The sequence below is a fragment of the Tachypleus tridentatus genome, chromosome 5 (genome assembly GCF_004210375.1).
Source record: "Tachypleus tridentatus isolate NWPU-2018 chromosome 5, ASM421037v1, whole genome shotgun sequence".
Classification (NCBI taxonomy): domain Eukaryota; kingdom Metazoa; phylum Arthropoda; class Merostomata; order Xiphosura; family Limulidae; genus Tachypleus; species Tachypleus tridentatus.
The window spans coordinates 30,509,031-30,525,967 of NC_134829.1; the positions used below are offsets into that span (position 1 = coordinate 30,509,031).

General features: G+C 32.5%; 1 long non-coding RNA gene across 2 annotated transcripts; it reads right to left on the bottom strand.

Moving 5' to 3' along the window:
* Positions 1–2,226: 2,226 nt before the first annotated feature.
* LOC143250835 (uncharacterized) lies at positions 2,227–15,830 on the bottom strand. 2 transcript variants are annotated; one of them, XR_013028375.1, is made up of 3 exons: positions 15,755–15,830; positions 12,731–12,879; positions 2,227–3,010 (listed from the first exon to the last, which is right to left on the bottom strand). It is a non-coding gene; the product is annotated as an uncharacterized LOC143250835 (long non-coding RNA). The 2 variants fall into 2 exon arrangements; XR_013028376.1 differs by having other exon boundaries at positions 12,731–12,876; positions 15,755–15,820.
* Between the last annotated feature and the right edge of the window lie 1,107 nt (positions 15,831–16,937).

The following is a 16,937-nucleotide window of genomic DNA, read 5'->3' on the forward strand; positions in this document are numbered from 1 at the left end:
AAATACATGTAAATCTTGATTCATATGTTGTTTTATTCAGACCTTATGTAAATGAAAATGTGCAAATTTGCCTGTTTTTACATAGAAAATAGGTTAATTTCTAAATTTCATTATCCAGGTCACAAAAGCAAAGTTTGAAGGGAATAATGGCCATTTTCTGTGCTTTTACAACATAAGCAATTAAGAAATAACACATACTATTCAAGAACAAAACCTATGTTACATAGCGTAATACATGTTGTACAGTGGTATTTCAGATGGTTTATCTCAAGGTTATGGTATTTCTTAAGCTTGAATGAGGATTAACACTGGTTAATCTGGATTAATTCAATGCTGAATTTAAAACAGTCTGGTTAACAATCTTAGTTTTATCAGTTTGAGAGGATACTTTTAATCCAATATACACAACAGCCCATCTAAATGAAGTACAAACATTGTGTTACTTAATAATAAATATTACGTGTTTTAAACTGTGTAGGCTTACCTTACAATGGATATCTTGCTGAATCTCCTGTTATTCTGTGAACCTATTCTATTGCTCTAGGGAAAATAAGAATTATGTAAATCTAATGTAAAATTAACATTGAAGAAACTATAAGATTATACATAATTTATGGAACATACAAACATTAACTGGTGATAAATTATTAGTAGTGAAATAGAGCTCTCTAACATGAAACTAAAAATTTTATTGCCTGAAAACAGGGACATGAACTGGTATCTGAACAATTTGATATGAAATCCCAACGTGTTGTTGAGAACTGTGATCATTAGTTCCAAGTAAAGATCTTTGAAATTACTATAATCACACCTATTTTTTGTTGTTATTCTTTTAACAGTAAATTGATTGTTAAAGTATGGTTAATATCTAAATATGAAAAAAAAAAACTACATGAAAAATATTTTGAGGTCAAGAATATCATGAACCATGAGAGTGGTTCACGATAAGGATTACAAGGAATTGCATGAAACCTTTAACAGAAGGTCTAGGAAGAAAGCACTTTAAACAGTAAAGATTCAGTTCATACAACACTTTGAAACCTTTACCATTAACTGTTAAGGCTGTAAACACACAAAAAAAGCACATGTTAAACTTACAAGGAAAAGAAAAACCATTTCAAATGGCCCTCTTGTAATTATTCTTATTATTGTCATTATTCTCTTGCAAGCCTACAATGAAAGTAGCTTGGCATATTGCAATAAAACTCTTGGTATAATACTGAATGAGGTATTGCAAAAGTCGTGGAGGTATTCAAAAGTCAATTTGTTTCTCCTAATTTAACACAAGCTGAAAAACATCATATTTCTACTGTCAATAGTATTATCATTAACCTTTAAAGTGAGCTTTCTTAACAAATATCTGGTGTTCCTTTAAAAAACTTAAGTACAAAGTGAGACAGGAGTTACCAGTCAATAAAGATGAACAACAAATGACTGTGACATGTACACTAACAAATCAGTGTCCTTAAGTAGCTAACCCTTATATTATGTATGAAATGAAGTCAAAATAAAAAATACATACATGTAATATTAAATGTTATTACACACCTTTGAAGAATAATTATTTTAAAAGACACAAACATCTGTTTTAAAGCAATGCTTTAGGCATATATATGTTTTATTTGCAAAGATTGCTTTTCAAAACACTAGTATGATTTTATATGCACTAGTGAGAGTTGTGTCTTAGTGTAGGCAGATATTTGTCCTCTCCTATGCATTCTCTATAGATAATTTAATTACACAGGAACTATAAATACTCACTATATAAACAGCTGGCTACTAGCGATATTTATTATATCATTACAATATATAAAGTTTGCTACCATATCAAGCAATTTTTTGCCCATAGTTGAGCACAAAAAGAGTAAATAAATAAGGCTGTAGATACTGTAAACTTTATCTACCTAAACTACAGATTCCTATTTGGACCCCACTTCTAGGTAATAGCCTGTCCACAGCATCTTCAGTCGTTATTTTATTTTTTTTTATAATTCTATCTGCAGGTTTTTAAATTTCAAATTTTTTTTATCTTGTATGAATACAACTTGCTCAAGCTTCATTGATTTTTGACAGAAATAGATATATCACAATTTCCTCGCTCATTATGTTTTGTCATTTTAGTAGTTTACAAGAAACTGCAACCATACGGTACATTAAAAATTCCTCTGAAACTGTTAACACTTTAAATGCTGAAACTAGACTTCAGATAAACAACACACAGAATAATAATAATAAAAAAACTTTTATTATATTTCAATATACTTTGTATGACTTTACATTATCCTGAAATGTCTCAAAGGACAAAATAATTATTTAATAATTAGTATCAGTATCTAGTTACATCTCATCATAAGAGAAACAGCCTAAGTATCATCCTTATGACTGTTCTTTTGAACATAACCTAAGAGAATGTTGTAATAAACAGGATACCTGAAATGTTCAGGTGTGATTATTAGTTTCCTTTTCCTAACTTATAACCACCTGTAAATTGTGTGTGGCTTGAACTACTTATATGTACAACATCACCTGACTGACACTTTATCTTATGAGTTAAAAATGGAAGAATGTTAAATATTATTATAATAAACTCTTCCTTATTTTCATTAAAGTACATTCTAATCGGGTATTTCTGAGCAATAGCAAATATAGAAAGATTTAAGAAAACAAATGCACCACAAGCAATATTTAGTTCTGTGGTATTTTCTAAGTATGAGAAAAAGAGAAAATCTGCTTCAAAATTTGTTATATGAAAGCCTTTGATAAGCACAAAAAAAGTCATTAAACTGCTAGCAACCAGCTGACCCCAGAAAATGTAGGAAGTTGATGGTGAAATATACACAAGATCATACTGAGATTTGTCTACTTTGTCAGTGTGAAAAGGATCTTTATGAAATGTTTTTGTGAAGAATGAACGAAAAATGTTACATAAAAATGAACGTTTCATCGAGGATTGTGACTCAGGCCAGTCAGTTACGCAACATGGGTTTGGGCACTGGTTTCTGGACTGGACCTACAAAACAGAAAGAAAGAGGAAAAAAACATGTTTAATATAGTCAAGTATAAAACATGTTTTTTGTATAAAACATTCTAGTATACTGTCTAAACAGCTAATATCTATAACAATGGTTTACAATTTTGACAATTTTAAAAGTTGTTTGATATGATACTAATAATTAAATTTTCAGGCTTTACACAAACAGATAACAAGATATAACTTTTCAGCTATCTGATCAAATAAAGATCCTGTACAAACTCCAATAATGATTTTAAATTTTATGACTGCAATTTATGACCTGCAATTTGACTGAAAAATCTCTACGTGATTTTTATTTTGCAAACATAACACAAATACCATTATTCACATACATTCATGGAATGTGTCTCTTACAAAAGAAAAAAAACATATGTTTTTTACAAACATTAAAGCATTTCACATACTTTTCATTACAAGAGGAAGACCACTGCTTACACATCTTTATTATGTATTTGTACATTAAATTACAACAGACTTTCATGGTCAATTTGTTTCTAAAACAGTTTACATAAAGAAATATGATATGAATACATCAAAGTAGGAATTTTGGTAGGACCAACAGATGGTCAGAGATTAGGGAATCTCTCTTCACCCACTCTCATACACTAGAAATGAAAGGAACTGAACACTGAAAGTAAATTACTTTGAACAGATTTTTCATTGGGAGATACTGATCATGTCTCAATGCTGAAATAGAGCTGGGGAAAGTTGAGGGAGTGATGTCCAAGGTAGTTTGTCAGGAAATTTGTTAGTGTTTGGAAGACTGGGAAATGTTTTTAAACTCTTTTACTGGTAGTATAGTAATTGGTAACTATTAATTCTTTGGATAGTATTTCTAGCTAGTAAAAGACAATCCAAGGTGTTAATACTTTTTTTTTTTTTATCATACTCTCTGGCTAAGTTGGAAAGAGTTTCAGTGGTTGCTTGGTCTTGATGGTTAGATATTGAATATTCTTTTGGGATTTGATGTCACGTTTTTTAGATGAAATTTGGGTCTGTTAATTTGCAGTGAGAATTTGGTTTGATTGATCTGATACTGGGTTTAGGGTATAATTTTGATGAAGGAACAAGGATATGAACTGTAGTGAAAGGTATGGTTTATGGAGGTTTGATGTTTTTTGCATGTGGTTTCTTGCCCTTGAAATGGAAGTATCTAAAGAAAGAGCCATGCTAAAGTATGCAATCTACCAGTTGATAAATGTAAACTTTCCAATTTTATTGGACCTAGCCCTGTGGACACTATGGATGGGAGTTGGTACATCATCTTCTAGGGCTTCTTTAGTTTCCTCAGAAGTGATAGAAAAGTTGACATTTTATAGAAATATCTTCAAGTTGGTGCCACACACAGAGAGGATGACAAAGTTCCATGGAAAGCACAGATAAATGAAATCTTCATGTTTAGTGGATGAACAAAAATATCTTCATATTTGAGTATTTTCTTTTTGTACTTGTAGTTTGGTGGTGAATTTATAAATTTCTCTGAAATCATAAATTTGTTGTAAGGAGAAGAATAACAGAAGACCACTAGTAATGACAGGATACATAATAATGGAAAGCACACCAAGTTTAGATTTCCTAATCTGAAAATGTATTTCCAATAGATACTCATTTCTTCACACAAAATAACTATATACCACATACAACTGCCTACGAGACTTGCATGTTATTAGCCTTGAGCTAACTCTCACCCAAAATTCAATTTTATTGTAAACTGCTTTAGTGCCTAATGACATCATATGACAAAAGCTCTCCAACAATAAAAGAGCAACAAGTGTGTAGTAGCTACCCTTAAGCTCTTGCACTCAAAATAATTTCTGAAAGCTCATGAAATGTGACATCCAATGGCAAGGGTTCAACACAAGCACATCCATGAGAGACAGCATCTTGTCTCAACCAGGGTATACTCTTTGCCCAGAACATAAATAGGAAAAGCAAATAAACCCCAAGTGTCACAAAGATGGGTGGAATGAAAACACAGCCATTCATGCACTTGCACACAAGCAGTCAGTAAGCCAATATGTGTGATGTGGTTAGGGTGCAGTCAGACCAAGAGGTTGCACACCTTGATTCAACTGAAGAGACTCTGGCTGCAGGAGGACAGAAAAGCTGTTTGAGGGGTGATTTGCAGCATATAATGATAGTTCACCAACACCCTACTTCTTGCCTTATTGTGCTAGGATAAGTCAAAGAGGAACTCCCCAAGGTCCACCATACTAGTGGTTAGGAACCATGGCAAGGTCTCCCATGTTCCACATAAACAGGCGGAGAGAATACTTATTGGGAAAACCTGGAGAAGTACTCAGATCCCCACTGGATGCCTGCCATGAAAGCCTTTTATTGGAGATAGAGCAATAAATCACTACAAATCATTACTTTGAAAAGCTGGCAAGCACAAGTCAAAGTAGTAGCCAGTGCCTATGGAATGGTACAGTCCAGACTGGGCAGTTGAATGATTGTGCATTCTATGAAGATATCTCTAGTGTTCTTGTAAAATACTCCATCTTAATAGTGTGTACTGGTAAAGTCAGAGCAGATGGTTACCCATGGCCAGATGTATATTTTGTGAAATACATATAACCTGGGAGGCAACAAAAGCCACCTGGTGAGGTCATGGTACATGGAACGGAAAAGACGGTGAATTAATTGAAGGGAGGCAAAATTGTATGATGACGAATATAATGAGCAATGAATATCTGGGGAATTGTCTACATGCCTGCCTGAGAGATCTTATTCAAGGGCTGGTGAAGATGAGAAGCAAGAGAATGAGACAGGTGACAAATCACATGCAACAAAATATTAAGGATCCTGTAAACAACAACATATAGGAAAGAATACATCAACTGTACAGCCTGATGGCCACTTCTAGTAAGGATGGAAGGTAAGAGGTTCCTGGATGAGGAGGGGTCCCAGGATAGAAACAGATGATGGTTAGAACCCCAAAAGGGAGATGTTTGTAACAAGTAACTCTGAACAGCCCAATCTGAGTTTGAATGAACAAAGAGGTGAGATAGAAGAGATGGAACAGTCCCTCCATTTTGAGCATTCAAAGTCATAGGAAGTAAGGACCATTATGGGTAGAGAAGTATGTAAGTGAAATTGAACAGAGTGCAAGAAGCACCTTCATGCACAAAGAGGGAGGAGCTAAGCCATAATAGAAAGGTTTTATAAAGAGTAAGAAGCCAACAACTCAAACTAAGCATATATGAGAGCATACAACACCACATTAAGATCTTAGCCAGGTACAGGAGTTGGACAAAAACAGTGTAAAAGACAGAAAAAGAAAACTATATGGTAAAGCAAAAGGAAAAAAAGGAAGTGGAAGACTGCCTGAAACCCAGCAATGCTAAAGAGTGACAAATCACGGTCAAACAACCAAGTGAAAATGGCAGAAAGGTGCATCACAGTAAAACTAATGAACCAGTGAAAACAAAATCTGCCACATCTGTTGACAAGTTGAGAGTAAAGGGTAATATCTTTCAATGAAAAAGGAATGTGAGATGAAAGTAATAGAGAGGGGACACTGGATAGAGGAATGGGGATTAATATTAATTGAAGAAGTTGAGTAAACCTGGTTTGAGCTGGCCATAAAAGTTGTCAGCAACAGGATCCAAAAAGAAGTGTTGTGTACCAGGGTGAGGTGGCAAAAAGGAGTATAAGCATACAGCACAGGGTGAGACAAGTATTGGTTGAAAGCACTGACAATCAAAGATGAGGAACTGGTAGCTAGAAGAGAGGAACCAGGAGTTAAGATGAGAGACAAAGTTATCCATGAAAGATGTGCCCAACCAGCAGCAACACCAATGAAAAACCTAAGGTTGGAAGGACTAAACTATGAGCAGAATATGGTTTTGTAGAGTAAGATAATTCACCATCAGAAACAAAGCTGCCAGTAAATGTCAAGATAAACTCAATGGGAGAAAGTCCTAGAGTGGGTGATCCCTCAGAAGGTGATATAAAAACTACCATTGAACAGCCAGAGTGAATCAGAACTAACTGATCCACTGAAAAAAGGCAGGAAATGGGAACACCCTTGATGTACAGCAAAAATGCTAAAAAACCAGAAAACAAAGTGTTGCTCAGAAATGTGTCCTAACATGAAAGAGAAGAAGGTGTGAAGAAAGAGAGAAATGGGGAAGGATTGTAATGGAGTGCCAATTATGAGATTGGCACAGTTGAGTCATCAAAACAAATCTCCAAGATGAGGACAAGGGAGGTTCATAATGAAGGACAATGGAATTCAAGAAAGATTCCACTGGTCTCACCAAGTTCACCAGAGGATGTATATATGTGCATGCCCCAAAGGAATAAGCTATTCCCAGGAAGCCAGAGACCCTGAAAGTGAAATAATATCACCTATAGGATTAAATGAGAAGACCAAACCATGGAGACAAGACATTCAATAGTTTGCAGATGATGATTTAGTTACCCACAGACCGAGTGAAAAAGACCAGTGGAAAGGAATTAAATTCTCTACCTAGAATCATGGAACAACAAGAAACCAGTTGAGAATGTGAGGTCAATGTCAGGCCTAGGGTGTATATCCTCTCAATGGCATATTTGGCCAAAATAATTTTGGCTGAAGATAAACAGGGTCAGAGGGAAGATAAAGGACAAAGAAAGATATATAAGGAAAAAAAAAGAAGCAGAAAGAGAGACTTGGGTAAAAACACTAAGATCCCATCTGTTGGTAAAAAAATTGAAACCAAAGGCTGGAAAAGTGAGACAAAAGGGCACCTACATAGTCTGACTTGACAGGATAGTTAGTGATTAGACAAGCAAAAAAATTGATAGCTGGAGGACAGGAAGAACAGAAAAACCTAGAAGCTGAAACGGGAAGTGTAGTTGTAGGCTTATCTGGCCAAGAAAGAAAAGTCAAGGAGTGAGAAAGGAAAAGATGAGAAACCAAAAAAGATAACAAGGACTGATGCGTATCCACTTCAGTCCAGGTCCCCATTGAAACATGAACTTCACCAAAGACTTCTGGACAATGAAAGGAAGCCTGATTAAGACTACAGAAATATGAAGAAAAACTAGTGTACATAAATTAGAAGAGCATCCCAACCTTACACTTCTCGTCAGCAAAGAAATCACGAAAGGATGGTCAAAGTAGAAGTGGTACAGGCTAATATGGTAAAAAGAAGAAAGTGAACCTCTCCAGAAAACCCCTCTGGAGCACAAAGAAGTGTCTCAGGTCAAGGGAAGGAGAAGAAATTTAGGAGGATGGTGAGAAAAATTAAAGATGGGAAAACAGTAAACTGGAGAGCAAAATAGAAGACAAGAAGTCAGCTCCTCAAACAGGTAAAAGAGGTACCAAAGACTGGGAATCTAGAGGAGAAAAGGAAGAATAGCTGGAAGTCACAAAAGTAAAAAATTTGAGGGGGACAAGGCTAGTGGAGTTTATCAAGAGAGAAAATAGCATAAACCCTAATATTAGGTGAAGAAAGACAAAATTAGTTATATTGAGTAAAGATGAGGAAGAATCATAAGACACAGGCTAAGGATAATGAAAGAAACATACTTGGGAAATCACATTCAGAAAGAGATTCACAGATTGAAAATTTTGCCTGACCAGTAAGGTGGTATTTAAACCAAATCCAGACGAGAGAAACACTTAGTTAAATTTGCTGTTTTCCTAGTTATTAACAAATTAAAATTACAGAGAAAATACAATGGTCAAAGAGACAGGAAAAGAAAGCCGAGTAATAATGAAGGAACCCACAACATGCTGCAATACCCTCAACAGAAGCCATAGAAGAAATAGGTTCTATGTTTTAAACTCGGGTACTTTCACACAAGTCAACATCAGTTGAGAATACATAATGTTTGTTTGTTTGTTTTTGAATTTCACGCAAAGCTACTTAAGAGCTATCTGCACTAGCCATCCCTAATTTAGCAGTGTAAGACTAGAGGGAAGGCAGCTAGTCATCACCACCCACTGCCAACTCTTGGGCTACTTTTTTACCAATGAATAACATGATTGACCATCACATTATAATGTCCCCACAGTTGAAAGGGTGAGCATTTTTGGTGCAACAGGGATTCGAACCCACAACTTTTGGATTACAAGTCTACATAATGTTAAACATAGCTTCTGAAACAAAGGCAGAAAAAAAAAACCTACGTTTTGTTGACAAACACAAATCTCAGTGAATTGAACATAAATGTAAAAAGATTAAAACATCTGTTAAGTTTAATGCAGAGGAAAATAATAAAATTATTGACTGTATGTGCTTAAGAGGAGTTACTACGCATAAAAGTTTTGTTTTCCTATTGGTGGATGACTTTTTATCACTTAATGATGTCATCAGGCATCATCACAGGCCATGTTAAACTTGTAAATTTTAGGTGGATGTTATTTCAAAGACAGATATGTGATGGATATAGCTATTCTGCAAGTAGAAGAGAGAAATTACAGTGCTGTCTCAAAAATATTGTTGTACATGGATTCAGAAAGGCACTATATAAACTATCATGACCACAAAAGGTGAAAATAAAGTTACTGACAGCACAATGATATTATTTGATTTTTTCATAGATATTTATCATTAAGTGTATGAAAATGATCAAGACAAAGAGATTTAGGGTTACTTTTTCCTAAAATCTAATAAAGTAAAACTTGTCTAAGCTAGAAACTGCATTGGACAGAAACCTGTACAAGGCAGAAATATCAAAATTTTGCAGTATTATCTTAAGATTTCTCTTATAAAAGGCCCTCTATATGACGGTACTTGCATAATGCAGACAGAAAATTATCTTTCACCTACCTTATCTATCAACAAGTAGGATTAAAACTTGAGTAAGCCAGAAAAAATGTTTTTGATTAAACATTAATAAATTCTTATTTAATTAGTAATTTGTTAAAATATTAATACATTCTTGGACATTTTGTTATAGTAAGGATTTGTTACATATATTCTGTTCTTTTTTCTGCTGTCATTATTCCAAAGGTTGCTATTCGAAAGAACAATTGACTGTACTTTTGGTCGGATTTGCTGATGGAAAACTAGAGAAGCCAAATAATAAAACGTGCATGACAAGTGCTATATTCAAGGAATGTTTAAACAAATTAAACAAAAGAATGGAACAAGAAAATAGGAATATTCTACTTTTCCTAGATGATGCAACTTGTCACCCAAAAGTTCAACTTTCAAATGTTTGTTTAGTCTTTCTACATCCATATACAACATCATTTCTACAGCCACTAGATAATGGAATTATACAGTGTATAAAATTGAAATACAGAAAATTGATGCTTCAGCATATTATTACAAACATGAATGACTATAAGAGAGTATCTGAAATTACCATGAAAATTAATGTGTTAGATGCAATTGCATTTTTAAGTCATTTAATCAAATGCGTAAAAGATGAATGCATAATAAAATGCTTTCGAAGCTGTGGATTTGTTCTTGATAACGGCAGAGATTGTGGAGAAATTGTTTATGACGATTCTAGTGAAATTCAAACTATGAGAAGATTGATGCAGATGATTCTGTGAACAGGAAACATTTTGTGAACGTTGACAAAAATATTTTAACAGAAACTGATGAAATTGACTTAAAATCTATAATATAATCGCAAGATGGTAACAGTGTGAGAGATTCAGAAGATAAACAAACTGGAAAAGACAGTGATGAAATAGAAATTCCTACTTCATCGCAAGTGTTAAGTTATATTAACACTATCAAACTGTATGCAAAAATGAAGGGGAGAAATGAACTTCATGAAAAGGTTGAAGAATTGACGTTCTCTTTTAACCATATGAGAAAGCCCATTAAACAAACAAAACAGATGAATCTAGACACTTTCTTCAAATAAATTTGTTTAAGATTTTGTGTACTTATGTATCTATTTTTGTTCTTATTCTAATAAATATAGCATAAACAGTATAATAACTTCCTTCACAAATGTCTTACTTATATATACTTAAGAAAATGCATGTTCACTGTCTAATCTGGAAAACCTGCTTAAGCCGGAAATTTTACTAAGTCCTGTGCAATTCTGACTTAGACAGATTTTACTGTATTATTTTAAATTTTGTCATATTACCCTAATTGTCATTTACAAAAAAGCTTTAAATAGGATGGGTGAGCTCTGCCATGGGTGATTTAAAGAAATGCTGTGCAATTATAGTTTTAGCCTGGACAAGTGTGATACTAACAACATGTGACTTTGGAATTTTTTTCCATTGAGAAAAAAGTGAATTCCAATGTGAATTTCCCAAACTTTAACACTTTAAACATTCAGATAAGTAATAAAATATTTTACTTTTATTATGTTTAAAAAGATATTTAACACTATAGCATGTGCTCTATACAGATACTGTCATCATAACCATTCATTGAAACATAATTTCTTGCTAAATAAATTATATCTATCCATGTTTATTGTTTAGGAAATTAATGATAACTTAATATGTTGTGTGTTCTTAAAGGGTACCTTAAAATTCAGGTTATAATTGTACCAGTTTTGATTGTTGCAACTAATTTCATTCCAATTATATTTGCCCTAAATATATTATGTAATGGTATTTTGTACTTTATTAATATGAAAGCATTATTTACAGTATCTGGCACGAGTTGCAATTAAAAGTAAAAATGTTGATGATCATTGCATCTGAGTAGAGCACACACTACATGGCACCAATAAGTTAAATAAATTTATAATTTTTTAATTATTTGATTCTTAATATAATTATGTAAATGTCATAACAGTTTTTTTGCATGCATGGCAGTTTTTCTTCTAATGGTTTAATTTTCACCAGCATAACTCTTGAGTAACTCAAACCAAGTGACAGAACAAATTTTGGAATCTTAAACTGATAGAAACTGTATTTTCTTACCTTTTTCAACTTTATGTTAACAATCCAATACGCTTGTTTTTTTTTTATAACATTTCATATTTGGTATTTTTGATATAACATTCATTATACATATAAGATGAACAGGTCATTATGTAATCAAATTTTGACTTCAGATTTGTCAAGTTAGTTTTTAAACTGTCATAATCCTATTTCTAGAATTCTAGAATATCTTATAGTCCTTTTACTATACAAAAACTACAAGAAAACTAAGCCGAAACATTTATGAGAATTAATATATATATATATATATATATGTATATGTATAATCTGAACTGTTTAAGTTGTACAGAAATAGAATGTTCTCAGACAAAGCAAGTTCAACTATTTCCCATAAAAAATACATTTATTGAATGGATAAAAAATTGAATTAGCTGTTTACAAGATTTTATCTTTATAATCCAAGATAAGTACACATATTTGTGAATTCATTCACTTCAATATATAAGATATTAGTAAGAATGATGAAGTTTCTAACAATTTTAACTTCAACAGTGTTAAGGAATGTTATTGCTTCTGTGTTTACAATCTGTATGCCTTAATGCTACCATTTTGTTTACTAGCTATCACCTGAAATAAAGCACTTCATATGCTGTAAAAAGAACTGATGTATAATGTTTATTATTCATAAGATGATGGTCTAAGTATCAGGTGAATGAATAATATTACTACATTTATGAAAGTATTGTCTCTCCTACATTCACATCCTGAACAGTCTTTCGACATTTCAGAAAAAAAACAACATTATTACTATTTCCTTTGTGCATAAAATACCACTTACTTGCTATAATGATAAGTACAGATTTATTTTAGCAAGTAAAAATAAATACTCTTACCAATAAAGTCTTTTTACTGGCTATGTGCAAACAGGAAAGACTGCTGACATTTTCAAACAATGTATATTAACTTGTAGACTCTTTTCAATTTTCCGTACAATCCACGACCCACAATGACTCCAAACATCCTTTGTATGTTCAGCTTGCTACTGAAAGATAAAATACAAGTAGATGTGCTAGTATAATCAAGAACCAACAATTTCAGAACGACTGAAATAAATTAACAAATTTAAGAACATAAGTACACCTATAGAAACATGTACGACAGCACAATCTTTGTATTTCCATATCAGATTTTGAATACTCATTAAAAGATATGATGGACCTAATGAGTTATGTTATTTTTATTCTGGTTTGAAAAAATTAAAATAAGCTAATATAATATGGAACTCAAAAGCAACTCTATTGATTTAATTTTTCCAACTTTTGAAGTCTGTAAAAAAAATATTATTTAGACAAATGATGGGAAAGTTGTCAGTAAATTAAGTATTTTTAACATGGTTTTGGAAAAGGGACTTCTTGCTAATTGAATTTGATAAAGTCTTTTCTTTCATCAAATTTTCAACCATGCTAATACCGACTTTCAGAAAGCAGTTAATAAGACACCTCACAAGAAATTAATTAGCAAGTAGAATGCTTGTGGATTTTAAATATAAACAGGTAGACATAAAATTAGCTTAGAGTACACAGTAGTAAAAATAACAATCTGACAATTATCTAATTAGTAAAATCTAACTCGTTTTGTCTCTCAACCGTCTGTTTTGGAATCAAGCAATATCTGCTTGGCCTCAACAATGATGCTATCATAATGAAAAAAATGCCATGTACTAATAAATATGTTTCTTTTCTTTTATAAAAGTGACTTTGACAGATTTTCTGTTACTTAGTCAGAACCTACAAAAAAGTTGGTAATTATAATGTTGTGCAGCTAAAATGTGAAGACTTGTAAAAATAGTTACTAATTCTGTATCAGAGTATTGATGTTAAGACAATTCTGACAAGAAGCTTCTTGAATTGTCTAATTACTATTCTTAAAAGTGAAAAAAGTAAAACATTTTTATTTCTATTTACATTTTTGAGTTAAATTAAATATACCATAATCTATTTCATATATATATACCTGTGATAACCTTTTAAACAAAATTCAAATTAAAAGAGCTAAGTACATCATTAACTAAGTTTATAATTTTTGTAGACAGCAAAATAACAAATAGATTTTGTCTAAGAGAAACTGCTCTTACAGTTCTAGACATGCAAAGTTAAATCTATTACCCCAAATAAATATTCAATTTTGTAATTATAAACCTTAAAACTTTTCATATCACCTATGTAACTCATACCACTACTCAATTAATATTCAAAGATAAACATATCACACAGCAACTGCACTACTAATAATAAAAATTGCTCTAACCATAACACAATCAACAGTAACAATTACGAATACTAGAAACATGTTTATTTAGAATTAAGCATAAAGCTACATAAGAAAGTACATGTGCTCTGCCCACCAAGGGTATAAAAACCAAGTTTTTAGGGGTGCAAGTCCACAGACATACACTGCTATGCCACTGAAGGAGCCTAGAAACATGAATTTGATCAAGTTCTCTCTTATTTCAAATTTCTCTACATTCCAATTGCTATATAAAACAAGTCCAAAACCAAGTCTTAACTTTTCCACATAGGGTTAATGACTATCACAGATAAACCAGGAGTCACTCTAGTCCTATGTAAACCCTCATTCACTATAGTAGACTGCAATATGGCATCAAGTGTAATGATGTGTCTGGTAAAAAGTACATTTCAATTTTGTTAGTCTCGATGACAGTTATTCAGTTATTTTCCCCCTGGCTTTAAATTATTTTGTCCTTATAGGTGCATATAGATCTTTAGTGGTATCATGTTGTAAGTATGTTGCATACCTTTTAACAAGTTTGTAACCAATATAATGTTTCGAACCTGAGAGAATATATAGTTGGCTGCCACAACATATAACATTCAAGGACAGCAAGAGAATTATTGGTCCACTTTGGCTGTTTCATCCACTAAACTAGACTACATTTAATACTACAAAAAACAACAACAAAAAAAAACACAAACCTCAAACCACTTATCATTTCTATCATTATTACAAACACCACACCTACATGACAGACATATCTTATTCTCATAGACAGATAGATGGTTATCCTTATTGCTACAAGTTTACTACTTATGCAGTCACTTCCAAATATCTGGACACATACCCCACATTATAACCTGTGCTCTGGCAAGTTTGTTTTTTTTTATCATGCAGCATTTTTGTTTAAGACATTGTTTATATTACTTACAAAGACCCACACATACATATATACACATTCTTATATATATATATTTTAATAAGAATTGGTTTATTTCAAAGCGTTTAAGGAACTCAGTTCAAAATCTCCTAATCACAAAACATTAACTGAAAACTGGAATGGATGAGCAAGTGACTGCTTCCAATAATCAGCTAAATACTCATTAATTACGACCACAATACCAAACGCAGCTCAACCAAACAACTTTATCATCACTGTCACAAGTCCAAATATTTGAGATTGATACAGATAAACAAAATGTAAAGAAATACTAAACATGGCCACAAGTACATAGCTTAAATATATATATATATATATTTATAACAACACACAAAGACCAATTAGAATTTTATATTTTTTTGAGAAAAGTAAAGAAATGTACCTTTGATGACATGGTAAAATAGAAAAAAAGGACATAGGAAGGCCACATCGGGCTGTCTACTGTGTCCACCGAGGGTTGAGTTAGAAAAGGAGGCCCGAGATAGTATTTAGTACAATGCTCCTTTTCTAACTCAACCCTCGGTGGACACAGTAGACAGCCCGATGTGGCCTTCCTATACGAAACACACACTCCTTACTCAAAATTCGGTAACACATTTTAAGCTAATAGTAATTTTTATTTGGAGTTAGAAAATTCTATCTAAAGTATTAATTTCAAAATTTCAAAGGTTTAAATCAACCTTACAAATTATGTGTAGTAATCTTTGTGTAATTGTCTCGATACTGAATATTTTATATTGTACAAGTCTTTACGACACACCTGACATCTAATGGCTCTTTGAGAAAACTATTGCTGTGGAGTTGATATAATATAATTTTAGGTTTTCATTGCTACCAAAACAATAGGTTAATTTGTCTTTATTTTAAGGGGATTTATCTATGCTGTAATATGTCTGAATAACCTTAAACTTTATATGAATTCTTATAACATCAAGATGTTGTACAGGTATTTTGTTAAAATTAGTCATTCATTACCAAAATATATTGCTACTGTGTTTGTTAATAAAAATGCAAAGGTAAACGTTTTCTTGGTGCAAATGTTTGACAACAACAAAAAAATATTAAAATAAATGGTAAGCCTGATACAGTTTTACAAAACCTCGGTAGGTTTTGGCGTGTAAATAGTAACTTCTTAAGTTTTATACTATACACATAAATAGTATTTCAGCTTGATGAGTTCTGATGTTGAGAAAAAGATTTCGAATTATAGAATAGTGACTTATAATATACAAGGGATACATCTGCATGGTCATTTTTACGCACCCTCATTTGGAATCCGAAATAGGCAAATAAAGTAGAATGGGGAAAAAATCAATAGCTTATGAGATTTTTATTCCAAATATTAGAACTAATGGTTTTCAATGATTTATTGTTTACAAGAAAATGGCCAAATTTATAAACATCTTTTGAGAAACGTGCATCTCTAGTTTTATGTTTTAATATTTTGTTATTGTATACGCGTATTAGGATTTTATAAGGTGGAAAACTATAACGTTTGACTGTGTATTGTAACTTAAACAAGACAACGTTTCGTTAGTTACTGTTTTAATGCGCTCACGACCCTAAAGTTCGGAGCGTGGTTTTTGTTTTCGGTGGTAATGAGATTCAAATAATTGAATTTTGGCTCTTATTTTGGCACGCTAACTACTAGTATGAGCTTGACTCATCGTTGTGTAAGATCAAAACAGTTTGTTTGTTTCGGATATTTGAGCATAGCTGCATAAAAGTTATCAGCGCTAGTTATTCACATTATTTTATATCCATTGTTAACTTTAAATACAGAAATAATCGAGAGGGTAGAAATTTGGGAACATCTGGGTGCCAGTGGTCACACTGTTTTAGGTCCAATGCATTGCCGCATATGGAAA